We start from the raw sequence: 15,161 nt of genomic DNA, 5'->3' as shown, positions 1-15,161 counted from the left end.
TGCTGGCCAGGAGGAGAGTTCCTCCTAGTCCATCACACAGAGCAAGCCAGCTGTGTGACCTTGAATATACTGGTTCTCTATTTGTCATACTGGAAAATCAGATGGAATCCTCCCTGGGTAATCTGTGTTTTTCCTCACGCTATGATTTTATTGGTACCATCTCTTCATACTCAGATCGCATCTCTTCCAGATCTCATCTCTGCCTTCCAGTTGGAATGTACATTCCTTGAGGCTAATTATCCTCTCTGGAGGAGTCCAGTAGGTGATTCAGGGTTGTGCAGCGATAAAATCAAAGTTATCTACATGGAGAGTGCATGATTTCACCTCAAGTCCTAGTTTCTTAGAAGAGAAAATGTTTTAATTGCAGAAACTATCCCAGATCTCAGCAAAAGTATATGAAAATAGCTATATAAATTCTACTTGCATTTGGCAATTTGAAGACCAGAAACTTTTCATCCAGATGGATGTCAGGAGAAATGAAGCAGGAGGACTTCACTGCAGCTCCACACTATCATCCCAGGATTGGCAGGCAGCTGAGGCTCCGCCTCATCACTCAGGAGTAGAGTTTGTCCGTAGGATTGTCCTAGGACTGCACATGTCACAGTGCTCTTCGTGTCCTTCCTGGCTTCACACATCAGCCAGAGCTGCTCATGGTTTCTCTCCAACTGCAATTATTTAAAAACTGTCAAACAAAGTTCCTGTCTCTTGCCCTGATGCTGTGATTTTCACCAGGGCTCTGAGACTTTCGCTGCCCTCCTTTCTCTTTCCGGACTACACCTGCCCACCCTGGTCTGACTCCTCGGGGAGGTCACACAGGGATTTCTTACTTCTTGGGTTTAGATGTCAGGCTGGCCTGGGAAGTGGAGATCCCTAGCACCACATCCACCCGACACCCCTTTCCTTGCAAGCCTCACACTGAACATCTGGAGATGCTGAGCTTGTGGGGAGGAGGAAGCAGGAAATTCCTGAGAGGAGGTATTTCTTGATGTGGGAGAAGGTCATTTCCACAGAAGGTGAAGACTTGAATTTGATTCTGCTGAGGACTATGGATAAGTAACTCCTCCACCTGGGCCTCAGTTTCTCCACTTGAAAAATTAAGGCACTGGAGGAAGTAAACCACAAAGTCCATTTTGAGCTTTAAAGAAGAGCTCCTCACCTTCTAGTTCAGGTCAGGCATATCGCAGGTGCTCTAGGCGTAGTCTATGGAGTCTTCTATGGAGGACAGCATTATTTGTCTCATTTTACAGATGGGGCAGTCAAAATTCAGAGAAGCTAATAGAACTGCTTAATGGGAAAAATGCATGAATTCAGAGGCAAAAGCCAGGTGTTTCTAACTCCAGAGCCCATGTTCAGTCTTCAAAGACTGAGCAAGGAAGAGCCTTTCATCTGTTAAACATGTGCTCTACCACTGAGCTACATCCTAGTCCTTGGGACACCTTTCTATCTGCAGAGATGCATCTCCCTGTACCCTCTCAAATCAAGATGAGAACCAGTGTTACTCTCAGGAAGCCTGGGAAGAGCACTGCCTTTTTTCCCTGCCTCTATTTGCACAGTGTGTTTCTTGTCACACAGAACTTTCCTTTCAAAAAATTTCCAGAGGACAAGTGATGCATTATGTCTTCAATTTTTGGCAACTTCACACAATAACCTTAACAGCCTCTCTGCTCCCATTGCCCAGGGATGGCATTTCAAGTATGTATGGTCATGGAGAGCTCGCAGTTTAAAATTTTAATGGAAGACCCTTACCCCCATCTGTCTTTATCAGCTTTTCCCCTGTCCCTGGCTTCCTTGTGGTTGGGCACCAACCTCTGCAGCCCCCACCTCCACACTGTCCTCCTGCAGCTGAGAGGGGCTGCCCCTCCTCCCCCGCTGCAAACCCAGAGTCTATTAGCACAGCCAACAGGCCCCATTGGGGTATTCGAGCTCTCTGGCAATTTGGATGTCAGTAGCTGAGAAAATCAAACTTAATATCTGATGACATTACAAAGTCAACCTGTTCTCTTTTCAGCACAGATAGGATTAAAAAGTAGAGTTCTCACCAGGAGATTCCCCCAAGGAAGTGAGAGACAGTTGGTCTGGGAGCCACAGAGGGTTGGAGGGGAGCACTGGGCAGGGAGTCAACAAGCATGGACTCGAATTTTGGCTTGGCAGCCAACTAGCTGTTGACCTTGGGTGAGTCTCACCCTCTTCTCTGAGGTTGAACTTCCTCCTACACAAATAACTGATCCTCTCTGTGCACTACCAGTTAGGAAGTATGCTATCTTCAACAGAAAACTGAGTTTTGGCACTGTTTCTAAACCCCAAGAGAACTTCAGGAGTGGTCAGGGATTTTTGAGAGGAGGAGGTCAGGGAAGCAAGGAAAGGCCCCCGTGGCTGAGTGAAGAAGACTGGAAAAGGGAGCAGACTTCTTTGCAGGATGTGTGACAGGTTCGCAATGCCCAGTCACCAGCACGTTTGGGGTCCAAGAAGGAGTTCAGAGGCCTTGGGGAACTGCAAAGGGAAACAGGTGCCAGTGATAGGATCAGAGCCAGGCATGAGTTCCTGTGAACCTCAGGTCAGATGCTCAAGGGAGGCTCTGAGTTCAGTTGCCACCACCAGATTCATACCCATCTGCTCCCTTGTGTGTCCCTTTCCAGTTGTGCACAAAAAGGAGGCTGAGGCAGGCAAAAGCAGTCCTATTGAAGGGATAGTATCAGCGCAGTGGGGATTAGTGAGGCAAGATTTGGTGGGCACAGAAGAACAATGGGGTCCCTGGGAACAGATGAGTGCATCTAACATCCTTAAGAGCAAGTTCATTGAGCTCCCTAGAGCCTTTTCCTGATATACTCTATATTGATTCAATCTCACGTGGTTTATGCAATTATCACTGAAGTTATCTGGGAGACTCCAGCTGACATGGAAGCTGCTGGTTGGATAGGACAGAGGCACCAATCTTTGGTTTTACAAAGATTGGTAGAATGGCTCAGAAATAAATGAGACCATGACAAGCAGAGGCACTTAATTACATTGGAGCTGGGATTTTGGGATTATGGCATCTTGTGAGACATAGTCCCTCAGGTGGAGAGCACTGTGGTGGTTCTTTTAGGTAATTTGCTCTTTCAATTCTCTCCTGGGGTACCCGGTTTTCACACACAGGAAGAGCGACAAGTTAAGTTATGGTTTTCTTTGAGTATTTTTCTCTTGAATGATTTTGCCTGGCCCAGCTTCTTTAAGATCTCACATGAAAGAAACAATGAAAAATGTTTTCCTTTTGAGAGTTTGTAAAGTGTGGTACAAAACCTAGAAACCATAAAAGAAAATTTTAATATGTCCAATTACTTTAAAACAGTCTTAGCTAAATGCACCATGAATAAAATCAAAAGACAAAACATCAAACTGGAAATACATTTGCATGTTGTATCACAGAGAAAGGTCTGTTTTCTTTAATATATTAAAAGCTTCTACAAATCAATAAGAAAATTGGGCAAAGGATATAGAACCTACAGAAAAGGGAGCAAAGCAACTTCTTAAATTTATGAAAAGTTGCTCAGCCTTACTGATAAAAATGCAAATTGAAAATGCGTGGAAATAATCCTTTCTGTTTTTCAGGTCAGCAAAGATCAGGAGGTTTGAAAATGCCAAGAGTGAGGGATGTGTGTGTGTGTGTGTGTGTGTATTGTTGGTGGTAAATGGTTATCATTTTACAGAGAGGAGCTTGGCAATATTTTTATTATTTATTCATGAGCCAAAACCGTGATTGTTAAATCCAAAAATGACAAGGTTTTTCCATATTTTGAAGTTTCCCAAATAGTGTTTTATGGAATAAGTTTTCTAATACCTCACCAAAGACATTTTCAGGAACACAGCCTTGAAATGCAGTGATAGGTGTAATGTATTAGGGAACTGTCAGCCTCCTTTAGGTCCAGCTATAATGACATTTGTGCCCCTCAAAATAGAAAGAGACCTGTCTCAAATCTCCACTTACTTCTCTTGGAAATGCTTTTCAGTCAGGGTGAGAGAGCTGTGAAACTGATTCAAAACCCAGGGAGCTGTCTGGGGACAGGCTCTGCTCTTGGTGGTGGGGACAAGGACATGGCAGGCCCTTCTCTTCCCAGGAACCTCCCTGGTGTGCAGGGAGAGGCCAGAGCCTTACTTTGCAGCACTAATGAGGAGAGAGAGGCAGCATTTGGAGACAATCTGTTCAAAGCTATGCAAAGGATATGTTTGCACCCTGGGCTCTGGGGCCGATCTGTGCCAGGGACCTGGCTCCCTGCGCCTCGATGGGATTCTCTGGCAGAGCCTCTCTGCAATGTGTAGAAAATCTGTCTCTCTGGGCTCTTCTTCCTTGTTTCAAGGTGAAACAGAAGACTTTTCTCACTGCTACTCTCTGGGAGCGAGATGAACACTAATGACCTACTCACTGCTGGCCTGGGGCCTGCCACAGAGCCTCAAATCCTTCCCTGAGTGGGCAGGTGAGTTCAGACAAACAGAATGACCAGTAGGGACAGCAGGCCATGGATGGAGTTTCCCAGACCAGCTTAAAGCATCCCCTTGTGCTGCTTCCATAGTCCTGAACACAGGGTAGCTCAGAGTTAGTCGGGGGGCCCCCCTGGCAATCCTGTGCATAGTTTTGACTCACCTTTGTTCATCAGCAAGTATTTCCTTCTTTAGGACAGTGACCTTGAATGTTGGTTGTACATTAAACTCACTGGAGAAAGCTTTAAAAATAAAAATACCAGTGGCTGCACCTCATGTCCAGAGATTGTGATTTAATCAAGACACTTATAAAGCCTCTCTGTGTTTCTCATTTGTAGCTATAGCAAGGCTGTGGGATAATCATCTTCACCCAGATGTCATTTTTAAAAGTGAACTGTGAGTACATGATTAACCATTATTTTGGGACAATTTTTTAAAAATGATAACATGCTGGGAATTTGGGATGTATGGTCATCTGGGTTTAATTTTGAGAGATCATAGAGAATTATATTTTGGAGTCTGTGATCACCTATTTAAAATTGTGGACAGACATTAGTACTTTTTCACTATTGCATGTAATTATAGCAGAGTGGCATGAATTTTATTTTGAGTTCTATATCTAATTTTTATCATTTCCCCCTTCCTATATCTCCCCATCCTCCTGCTGATAACTGAAGAAGGATGCGTGTTCTGCTGATTCTGAGCCCTTGCTATTTTTCTTGTGGTTCTGGTGAAGCTCACACCTGGCAAAACCTTGTGTGCAACACATTGTCCTTCCTGAAACATCTTGGGCAAAGGTGAGCAGAGAGCACTGGATTAGGACTCAGCATAACCTCCCCAAGCCTCAGTTTCCCCATCAGTCAGGGAGGATTACACTTCCAGCTCCAAGATGACATGATAGCATCACAGGAGTTTCTATCCAACACATCTCAATAGAGTCACATAAAACTTGGGGATCACTGCAGAAAGCAGAGTACAGGGGAGATATGCCTCTTCCATAGGCAACACTTTTCTTTGCTAACAGTGTGTTCTGAATGGATGACAATCTCTTAATCCTGTTAGAAGTGACAGATGGCAATTCCTATGTTGTTTAGGAAGTGTGGGATAACTATTTCACACTTACATGACACTTTGCATAAACCAAGTCTGTTATAAATATTAATGTTTTACATGAACTGGCTTCTTGAGTCGTGGAATAAGTAGAGAGCATGCCTACCTATTCTACAGATGGCAAGATTGTGATCTAAAATCTCACAGCAGGAAATTCTGCAAGGAAGGTGTTTTAGCCTGTTCTAGCTGCTATAACAAGACACCATAAACTAATAGGAGCTAATAAACAACACTGTTATTCTTCATGGTTCTGGAGACTGGTAAGCCCAAAATCAAGGTGCCAGCAGATTTGGTGTCTGATGAGGGCCCCCTGGTTTGTAGAGTGTGTCTTCTTGCTGTGTCCTTCCATAGTGGGAGCAGGGAAGCTTTCTGGGTTTTTTTCTATAAAGGCCTTAATTGATTCATGGGGATCCTGGCCCTGACCTAATCATCTCCCCAGCTCTCAATACCATTACTTTGATAATTAGGTTTCAACAGATGAATTGGGCAGAGAGCAAGTACACTGAGACCACGGCAGAGGGGAAGAACATGACATCTCATGAAATCTTGGTTTCTGTCACTTCCACTTAACTTTATTTTGTTACAACATTTCAACAACTCTGCACAAGAGTACTAGTCATCTCTATAGCTTGATGGAGGAAACTGAGACTCAGAGAGGTTGTGTGATTTGCATAAGACCGTGAAGCAAGATGGCTACCTGGGTGAATCTGGTTCTGTCTGACTGTAAGTTCAAGTTCAGATCCCTGTGGAGGTAGCCATGCCTTTTGGGTCATAAACATATCTCAGTCTATGGAACTTTTAGCAACACTGGTGTGGTCGTATCCTTTTACATTTTCCTTCCAATGAGCACCGTTAAGGAGATGTTGTGGCCAAAACACTTGGAATCAATGGCTTAGTAAGCAAAGCCTTGGTCCTCACCTTCTGCCACAGAGTTTGTTGGCACTTGGTAAATTCTGTGCTATATCCTGGGGTCAAAATGAGATCTGTGACCTGGTCACAACCCTTGGAGAACTTCCAATCTAATAGACCGCTGGAGGCAGATAAACACCCAGTGGACTGGGGATTGTGCTATAGAGATGGGCAGAGGTTTATAGGCCCCCATTGGGGAGTGCTGACTACTCTGTATCAGGGAGGCTGACCTTGGATCTAGATTTAGAGCAAGGTTGAGATGGATGGAGGCAGGAGAGACAGAGAGAACATATGGATGGAGATGAGGGGCTCAGGATGTAGCTCAGTGGTGGAAGTGTCCTAGCATGTTGCGAAGCCCTGGGTTCAATCTCCAGCAGCAGAAAGGGAAAAAAAAAAAAAAAATGGAAGCAACGGAGGAAACCATGTATTGGGAAAGATAATACAGTCAGGGCGTGCAGGGCAGTGTGCAGACTGGAGGGTGACAGGGCTCATGTCCTAGGCTTCAGGGCTCCATTCATCCTGACTGTGGTGTATCTTGCTAGCACATGGCTTCTCCAGCTGTGGTTCACTCCTGTTATTCAAAGCTGGAGCAAGGTCCCATGGCCCTGTCTCTTCACATTAGGCTATAAAGGGGAAATGACTTCATTACTCTTGTTTTCCAGTTGCTTCTTCCGGGACCCCTTCTGCAGCACCCGTCTTGCTAGATTTCCCAGAGAAGATGGCAGTGCACCGACGACCTTGTGGATCCTTCCCTCTGCCATGCAATGGTGACGCCTCCCTCTTTATTTTTTAGGAGACCTTTGTTGCCATCTAATAGTTCCCTTATTAACCAAATTCATACTCATTAAACAGACCAGGCTTGGCACTAGATTTTGTATATGTTTCTTTGGAACAATAGACCATATTTAAATCATGATGCTGCTGTTCCTAGCTGAATTTTATTAGCATTTCACCTGTGGTTTGGTGACAGACACAAGCTGGCTTGAAAGGCATTGAAAAGGGATTCTTTGTTGATTAATTTGTTTTTCTTTCTCATGGCTCTGACACTTAGGAGATATGTAAATTGTATTTTGCCACGTTGTAGAAAACAAGTCTGAGCATTAGAACACTGCAGGGGCAGAATTTCAGTGTATTTAATGGCGCAGTGAAAGAAGCCAGATTTGAAATTCATGAAACCAGACACCTGGAGTTGGAAGGGCTTTGGGGGTCTCTGGGTTCAGTGTGTTAATTGTTTGGTGGTGGTCGCAGGCTGCTGCTATTCCTGATATATGACCTCTGCTTGGATGTCTCCAGTGAAGGAGAACTCACTACCTTCATATCAAACCTGAGTCCCTGCTAGTGGGGCCACACATGAAAGTGTCACCTCCTCCATGTGTTTCCATGGGGGGCTCCAGAGTGAAGACAGCAGAAACCCCACCCATGATAGCAAGGAGACAACATGAATTGAAACGTAGAGGAATGAGGCCTTCCCCAAAGTCACTTACTTGATAGTGACAAGGAGGTCCCTGGAGGCTCCCCAAAGCAACACTGCATCCAACAGCCCCAGAGCAAGGAGCAGACATCCTGCTACAGGATTTGTATCAAGGACAATACTGATGCATGCAGAAATTCAGGGTCAGACTAACTTGGAGGGTATATTTACAGCTGTCCTGGTAAGGTCATTATCGCTCTTCAGAAGGGAAAAATTGGAGATCGGAAATTACTGAGTGGAGCTGGGGATACAGCTCAGTTGCACAGTACTTGCCTGGTAAGCGCAAGGTCCTGAGTTTGATCTCTAGAAAAAAAAAAATCACAGAGTTCCCGGAACCACTATTTTTATAAATATTTACCTGTAAGTACCTGTAAGTTTTAATGAGTAAATTCTAAGAAAATTGCCTTCCTTATAGAACATGGCCCCAGTTAAATCTTTTTGCTTTTATCTTAAAGTTGGCAGCTTGAATTGCCCTTGGGAGATATTACAGACTATTCCTGACCCAGGGGTTGGCCATTCCAGTTGGGTCTGGAGTCCTGGCTCCTGGGAAGGCTGGAGAGATAAAGTTCTTTCTGCTTGAGGTGCCTGGGATGCTTATCAACCTTACAGAGATTCAGGAGCTCCAAGGAGGGCTCTGGCCTCTGTTTTAGTAGTTCTAAGTGGTTTCCCAGGAGTTCCAAGTATGAGAAAGGTTGCCTTTCAGAGCACTGTCTTAACAAGACACATTGCCCTGGGCGTGCTGCTCATCTTGTGTGAAAAATGAAAAAAAAAATTGCATGCCCATGTGACACAAATGTGGATGGATTTGAAGGTGTTGCAGGTCATTGTGGGATTAAAACATCCTATAGACTGGCTGTGTTGCAGTCCCCTGCCCTCTGTTCTGTTGCTGGTCAGAACTGAGGTGTCTGAAGGCCTTTTAAAAAAGAGCTTAATGCCTTGCTAGAAGTCCCAGGAAACAAGTGCATCACCTCTCTGCCCCTGGCCCTGCTCCCTACCTGCAGAAATCTCTTATCTTGGCCATTGCTTCTGCCCTTGGAGCAGCTGAGATTATTCATTTCTTGCATCAGGCCCAGGCTAGCCATTTTCTATGTAGTGTTCCTGGGTACAGGTCAGAGAGCCGTAACCCTGGCGTGCAGAGTGCAGCTTTTGGAAAGAGCCTTAATTAGCAAGAAACGTGTTGGGCCTCCTTGGAGCCCAGAAGGTTCAGTGAGGCTGCCTCTGAAGATGCTGCTGGTGAGGGGTTCCTGTCTCACTGGAGGTGTCTGTCCATGCATCCCTAAGAGCAATATAGTAGTTTCCTCCAGGGGCGGGAGCTGTGGGTACCCACATGTGCGCCAAAACTCAGTGCAGCAATGGTGGCCTGGAGTGATGCTACAGTGAGTCCAAGAGTGACTCTGCACACTGCCACATTTCCAACTTGTTCTCCAATTTGGCTCCCGAGCGTGACAATTCAGGTGAACATTTAAGCCTCTCTGTTACAGGCAGCTGAGCCAGATAGAAATATACGTGGTCAGACAGGTCTAGGTCCTCGAAGGAGCCAGTGTAGAAGATGAGATACCTTGCAACTGTTGGGGAGACAGACACTTCCCCTGTGGGCTAGACCTTAAGACAAAAGATAAAACAAATGCACCCACATACTTCCTAAGGAAAAACATCAAGTATTAATATTCTAAATAAGTCTCTGTTATTCTGAGGAAGCCAGGAATCACTGACCCAGTTCCCTACAGGGACAGTCACTGATCTATATACATGCCTGCTACATGACGCTTTTCCATTTGTCCCCAATTTAATCAGTTTTACCTGAACAGTTAATGTTTATTGGTAGATTACAGTCCTGCCCTACCTTATGCTTACCTTGTGAGTTCCCATGTTTTTCCTAACACCTACCTCGCTTTGTGGTTTTACTCTACAAAAGTTTCTTAAATGGGCAGAATCTTTGGAAACCCCTTCAAGACTTCTTCTGTCTTTTCCTCAGACAGAAACTGGCATTCTTCAATTTTAGAGAACATGAACTTGTGCTGGACATCTAGTAGGTTGGGAGCTTCTTTCCCCTACATCATGTCTGCCTGTCTTTCCTGACAGGTGTCTTGGTTGATGAACTTAAGATGCTTCATCCCTTTAAACCTCAGTGTCCACCTCTGCCCGATGAGGCTGATAAGTTTCTAGGAGCACCCGAGAAGGGTCTCCCTGCTCATTTTACTCATTTCTGGGACTTCTTGCCGCACCTCACCCTGTGCCAAGCATTGTAGTAGACACAAATGGTCAAAAGGAACTTCAAACCCTCCATAACCCATGAAGTAAATTCCAGATCAGGGGAAGAGATGGGGTCAGGTTGGGGGGATCTGGCTGTGTACACACTTGTTTGAATTGACCTGTATGGCATCAGCTTGTGTTGTGCCAAAAAAAAAAAAATTAACAATGTGTTTCCCAGTTTTTGGTCCACTTGTGAGCATCCTCACTCCCATGTCATCTTGAAATTCTGTGGCCTTTTGGCAGCCTGTACCATGCAAGAAATGAAGATATTTTTGATTAAATGACATTAAAACCAATTGGGAAATAATATGACAGTGACCAGGGCATTTAAACACATTTGGGACACTGACTTGGTGTTTTAACCAATATTCTTATTTTGTTGTAATGAGCCCAACTCACTGGTGAGATGGAAATGTTATTTTCTGATGCGACATAAATGCTGTATACATGCAGTTCAGCCCAAATAAAATTATCATTTACATTTTCATCAAATGGGGAACAAGCTGCTGAGGACAGTTGAAATGAAATTTATGATTATGCAAATGAAGCTAGCTTCAGGACACTAATATGTAGATAAACGAGATTTTCATTATTGTGAATCAAGATGCCATTAACCTTGAAAATTATATACAATTGTCACACTTTTTCCTTAAAAAATAAAAAAAGGACCATTGTCTCCAGTTTTGTGGTTCTGTCTTCATGGGTCATGGCCAGGTTTTCTGAAGGTTCAGCTCAAGTTCAAGGCTTTAAGGTTTTAACAGCTGTTGGTGCCTTTGTAATGACGGCTTGAGGCTCTGAACTGAGCCCATGCAAATAGGATTGGTGCTTTTCTGGGTCTCTTTCTGCATTTATCTTTCTGCAGAGAAATGATTTCTCCAACATGTAATTATTCAATGTTGTGGTTGAAACTTGCAAGATGTACTGAGGTGGAGCAGGAGACTCCCATTAAAGATCTAATTCTGTTACTAAATGGATGTAGCAGCCTGTATCTAGTCCAGCCTAAGTTGTTTTATATGAGAAGTGGGGATGCTAAGATATGTTAACATTAGACAGGAGTCTTGGGCTGTAAGCAACAGTTTCCTACTACAGCAAACTGAAGCTTAGAAGGAATTTGCTGTGAGATGGATGGGAGTGGGGCCTCGCATAAGAAAGGAAAAAGCTAAAGAAACTTCCCCAAAAGGGCAGAAGACAAAGTATCCAGAGGAAATAGCTGGCAAACGTTTGTTGGGAGCAATGGATGGAACACTTTGTTTTAAATTATTTGTTCATGATGCCTAAAATATAAAGTCCTCTGGGTGAGTCCACAAGATTCATTGGGAAAGGCAGCTACTTTCTCTTGAGAGAGGGGACCTTTTGACCTATAGCCCAATGATATACCCATGGATAGGACAAGATCAATCAAGGACATGCGGGGAAAAGCAACAGCTGCCCCACGACACCTTATTTCCTGACTGAGAGTCCATGTACATGGCTGGGAAGCAGCAGAACAAGGTCTTGGATCCAGAGCTTCTGCTTTGCCCTCTGAGCTCTTCTGTCAATACTGCACAGCCAGCCTGGAGGGAAGCGTACTGGACAAGGACCCTATGACCAGATCAGTGGGCAGGACAGAAGCTACTGCTCAGGATCCCAACACAGCTAGAAACCAGAGCAAGAGCCTTGGCTCAGGACCTTGGCTGGGTGGGCCTGTTTGCTCTGTGTATTCAGGTGTGTCTGGTTTGGTGGTAGTGGTAGGGCAGAGTGTTAGGATTCTGCTGTGGACATGACACCTGGATCTGCATTGCTCAGCCCTGGCTGCACATGAATGTTGTCTGGACCGCATTCTTAGGCCCAGAATTGGGACACTAGGCAGAAATCCATAGTTAGAACCCTGTATGTGATTCTCTACAGCCAGAGCTCATCTCTGGCTGCAGTAGGGATGCTACTACCGAGGCTGACAATCTCAGGGAGCTCAAGATTTCTTTCTGGATGGTAGAGAGTCCCTGGATCTTCATCTGATTAACCTGCATTGGTGATATGTGCATAAATCTCAGGCAAACAGAGCCTGCTGGCTCTGGGGTAGATCACAGGTCTTCCTGCCTCTGTTTCAAATCTCCCAGAACTGCTTTTTAACTGTCTCTAGCATTAAGCTTTGACTGTAGAATTAAAAGCCAACGCTAATCATCTGAATGACGGTAGAAAACTGGAAAAATAAGGGATGAAAATATAAATTCACATCCTAAAAACTGTTGTCTCTGATGAGGCTTGAAAGGACCGGAATGGATTTTTTTCACCTTGCTTTCCTCGCTGAGAGGTCATTTTAGGGCAGAGGAAGGAAGAGGCCAGGAGGGCGGGGAAGAGAGGAGAGAAGGCTGGGAGGGCCAGGGCTACAGAGGGCCTGCAGGGAGGTGTCCATGCCTTCCCACCCTCTCTTTTGCTCTTGAACTGGGAGTCGTATTTCCACCGAATGGCCCGAGGGGAATATCCTACAAGGCATGGTCTGTTACCAGGATCAGTTATATAATTTGTGGGACTCAGTGCAAAATGAAAACAGGGTAACTCATATTACAAGGTTATTAAGAATTCTAAGGTGGTAATGACAGACCATTAAGCCAGGTGAGGGATGGCAGGCCTCTGTACTGGTCAGTCTCATGACCAGGAAGTTGTTCCTGCCATTACTTTGAAGTTTTACAGTTCTCAGTGACTTGGGAGGCAAAGGGAGCCTGCTGTGGTTTGGATAAAGTTTGAGTACAGTCATGTGCTGAAATTTCATCCTTGTTGTAGGGTAAAAAGAGAGCAGGAATTTAATCCAATTGTGGTGTTTAGAGCTGAGACTTCTGGGAAGTGATTAGGATTAAGTATAAGATCATCAGAGTGGAGCCCTATACCGGGTCTTGGTGACTTTACAAGGAGAGAAAGAGAGACCAGAAGAGACACAGATGTGTTTTCCTTCTCTTGCTATGTGGCACCAGGCATTGCCTTGGGACTCTGCTGGCAAGAAAGTCACCACCAGGAGCAGCCTTTTGACCATGGACCAAAACAATGAGCAAAAACAAACCTCATTTCTTGATATCTCAATACCCATGTTTATTTCAGCATAGTTCACAATAACCATGGTATGGAAACCAGTGTAAGTGTCCATTAATGTTAATGGAAGAATGGGTAAAGAAAATGTGGTATGCACATACAGTTGAATATTATTCAGCCCTAAAGAAGACCACAATTATGTTAAATTGCAGGACAAAGGATGGAAGCAGAGATTATCATGTTAAGCAAAATAAACCAGATTAAAAATGTTAGAAGATGCCATTAAAAATAGAAGGAAGGCTTTATTAGCAAGAGGAAAGGAGTAAGAAGAGAGGCAAAGAGCAAGAGGGTAATGGATATGATCAAAATATTTTATATGCATGTGTGAAAAATGTAAACAAAAAATATAAAAACTCACCCAGTGTTTGTATTGCGTTATCTGCAACAAAAAATGTAGAGATATGTGGAGATCTGGACAAAACTGGAGAAACAATCCAGAAGTTAGTGGGATGGAGTCACAGGTCTAGAGTATGGTGCAGTGGGGACTGGGTCAGGCAGCAGGTGACTTCAGACCCTATCTAGGGATCAGCTTTGTGGGAGGAAGCTTTCTCCCATGTTGGAGAATGGGATCCAGCTTACACTGTGCTGGGGGGAAAGTCAAGAAGCAGGACCAGAGGTCCAGGGCAGCAGGCTGAGCCTCAGAGTCTGCCTCTAGTGTCCGTGGGAGGTGGTGTGAAAGGGCAGGGAGCAGTTGAGGTACTGGAGGGTGAGAGGTCTGGCAATGCAGGAGAGAGGTGACTTGGTTTATGGCTACATGAATAGAACCACTGCCCCCTGCTGGATGGAGCTGGAAGAACCCCAGTGCTCCACGTCACTCCTACAGGGGTAGATCAGGTGTGTGGTCAGGCTTGGGTGATTCCAGCAGAGGCAGCTGAAACCCCAAATCAAATGCATGATGCACTAAGGGGGATCCACCTACCATTGCCTGCCAAGTCACATCACTCTCTTCCCTGGGGCCTCTCTGCTGAGCTTCCCTTCCCTGGATGGAAGAACAGAGCATCAAAGGAGTGGGAACAAGTGAAAAGATGTAGAATCTCCAACAAAGTATGCAAGCAAAGTCTTGGAGAAGAACCCCTTTCAAGGCCAGAGAAGTGACCCTGAGAGCTACAGCGGTCTTGCTGCAGGTCTGTGGGCAACATGAAAGCCTTGATAGGATTTCTCACCTGATCTCTCTAATTGCCTACTACCCTACATTACCCTATTGTAGCCTACCTTACCCTACCCTACCCTACCCTACCCTACCCCTCTTATGGGAATGTTTCCTTCAAAATCACTTTGACCCATATTCTTATCTCAAGGTCTGCTCTTGGGGCACTGGGCCTACGACACTATCATGGTTTACATGTAGATGTATACCTAAAGCCTCATAAGTAGGGCTTTGGAAGATAGGGGGACTCTAGGGGTTTACTGTTGACTTGCTGTCAGGAGATGGGATCAGGTCAAGTAACATGGGTCCCTGGGAGTGTGGCCTGGGAGTGGTTTGTCTCTCTTTCTGGCTCCCCTTGACTTCTTCTGCTTTTGGGCAGCCATACTGTGAGCAGCTTTTTCTCTGAGATGCTGTGCAGTCTTGGAGTTTGGACTGAAACCTCTACAAACTGTGAGCCAAAATAAATCTCTCCTTTAAATTGCTGGTGTCAGGTATTTTGTCCTGAGAGTGAGGAAAATGACTGAGCCAGGTAAAGAATGATCCAGTTGCATAGAAAGAACTAAAACTCAGAGAAGGAAATCACTAGCACAGAGACACACAGCTAGCAAGTGCCAGGGAAGGACCTAAACCATGTCTGCCAGAATCCTAAATCCAGCCTTTCTTTCCCCACTAGGCTGTTTAAGAGCTTGCAACCAAGCCCATTAGCATGGGCTCATTCCCCTAGTGCCCCAGTATCTTCCTGTAGTCTCTTCT

At 44.9% G+C, this 15,161-nt stretch overlaps 1 long non-coding RNA gene across 2 annotated transcripts in view; it reads left to right on the top strand.

Moving 5' to 3' along the window:
• LOC106028117 (uncharacterized) overlaps positions 1-7,342 on the top strand; it is a 61,241-nt gene extending 53,899 nt beyond the window's left edge. For both annotated transcript variants that reach the window (XR_010046998.1, XR_001201723.3), the window contains 4 exons: positions 4,335-4,451; positions 4,794-4,851; positions 5,133-5,252; positions 7,137-7,342. This is a non-coding gene — a long non-coding RNA (uncharacterized LOC106028117). The remainder of the gene's footprint in view (positions 1-4,334; positions 4,452-4,793; positions 4,852-5,132; positions 5,253-7,136) is intronic.
• Positions 7,343-15,161: the final 7,819 nt, after the last annotated feature.

The sequence above is a fragment of the Cavia porcellus genome, unplaced genomic scaffold (genome assembly GCF_034190915.1).
Source record: "Cavia porcellus strain 051 isolate PalLab524CR breed Dunkin Hartley unplaced genomic scaffold, mCavPor4.1 scaffold_4, whole genome shotgun sequence".
Lineage (NCBI taxonomy): Eukaryota > Metazoa > Chordata > Mammalia > Rodentia > Caviidae > Cavia > Cavia porcellus.
The sequence above is the reverse complement of the archived record's forward strand: the minus strand, read 5'-3'. Positions and strand labels throughout refer to the sequence as shown.